Raw genomic sequence first — 1592 nt, forward strand, 5'->3', positions numbered from 1 at the left:
ATTAACTTAAGAAAGACATCACAAATTGAAGACTCCCTGAATATTCTGTCTTTCTGGAAAGAAATAAAAGGGTCTAAGAATACTTATGTTGAGTGATCTCATGACAACAATTTCCCAAAGAACGTGTTTTCAGGCAGAGCAGGGGCTTCCAGTCGGCCCTTCCCCGTTAGTGCCTGTTCCCCGCCTGGCTCCGGAGCCAGTATCAGTTGCTTTCTGGCATCACTCTCATACAGTTTTTTAGAGCCTATGAATGAGGGAAGAAATATTGCTCTGGGTTTCCATTTCTAATAAAAGTGATCAAAAGAGAGACAGAGAAGGCAGTGTGTTTTCTTTTTTTTTTTTTTTTAAATATGGAACGCTTCACGAATTTGCGTGTCATCCTTGCGCAGGGGCCATGCTAATCTTCTCTGTATCGTTCCAATTTTAGTATATGTGCTGCCGAAGCGAGCACAAGGCAGTGTGTTTTGACAACAAATGGGAGAGAGCCTATGCCTTCAAAGACCCTTTCTACAAGGACAGTGTGTAAGCTGGCAGCCAGCTTTCCTCCCTGCTAACACTGTGGGCGTGGCCCCTTAACACAGCACACAGGTGCTTCGGGATTGGACTCTGGCCTCCGTCCTCATCTTGTCCTCTGCCATTCCTAGCCTGGGTCCTTATGCTCCCTCAAATGATGCCCTTTTCACAGGAGGTCATCTACCCATCCATGTTGTTCTGGCCCTTTGTGCCATTCCTATGCTGTTCTCCTTAAGTAAATGACAATTCAAATGTCATCTGCTCTGAGAATCTTCCCTGAGTGTTCACCCTGAAGCTGGGTCCTTCTCCATCTTCCCCAAGATCTATTTAAAATCTTCACCTTTATACTTAGCACACTACACTGTAATCACCTTTGCATGGGTTCTCTTCCCTGCGGGCTTCTGAGTGCCTTGGTGTCTTACTTGTCTTTGTGGCTCCAAGGACCAGCACAGGGAAGGACATGTAATCTTGTAAGCGTTGGTGAAATGATATGAAATCATGTGTACTCAATAAAATGTATATTGTCCCTGTCTCACCCCACCACAAAACCTAAAGATCTTGAAAGTAGATACTTATTTAATAGCACTTTACTAACTAGTACACTTTCAACTGGAAACATTTTTCCAACGTTTTCATGTATGGATGATCTCATAACTTAACTCCTGCTATGTAGCCACCATTCTTACTCAGGACATGAGGAATCCAGTCTGGTCCAATGGCTCCACCTGGTGGCCACATCGAGGAATTGTATGCCTCAAAACCAGCCACAGAGGTGTCACTTGTTTTAACTCTTGTCTTCTTCGTCTAGGAGATCATGATTAGCTGACTGCCTTGAAGAAGAATCTGTGGATGGTTGGACCTGAGCCTCTCCCGACAGGTAAAGAGTGAGGACAGTTTTGTCCTAAAGGAATAAAAGGGAAGCCCCAAATTGTGGTTTGGGAGCTGGATATATTGGGAAGATGTGAGTGGATCTGAGAGGGGAAAGGGATAAACAGTTTTAGACACAAAATTATGCATCTTCTTAGATACTGTCAACTACTTTCTTTTATCTTTCTTGGTTAGCCTGCTGCTTTGTGTCT

At 43.9% G+C, this 1592-nt stretch overlaps 1 non-coding gene across 1 annotated transcript; it reads right to left on the minus strand.

Annotated features, from left to right (window-relative positions):
- Window positions 1-344: 344 nt before the first annotated feature.
- Window positions 345-451, minus strand: LOC116662882. The gene has a single exon (XR_004318965.1). It is a non-coding gene; the product is annotated as a U6 spliceosomal RNA (small nuclear RNA).
- Window positions 452-1592: the final 1141 nt, after the last annotated feature.

This window comes from Camelus ferus, chromosome 3 (assembly GCF_009834535.1).
Source record: "Camelus ferus isolate YT-003-E chromosome 3, BCGSAC_Cfer_1.0, whole genome shotgun sequence".
Classification (NCBI taxonomy): domain Eukaryota; kingdom Metazoa; phylum Chordata; class Mammalia; order Artiodactyla; family Camelidae; genus Camelus; species Camelus ferus.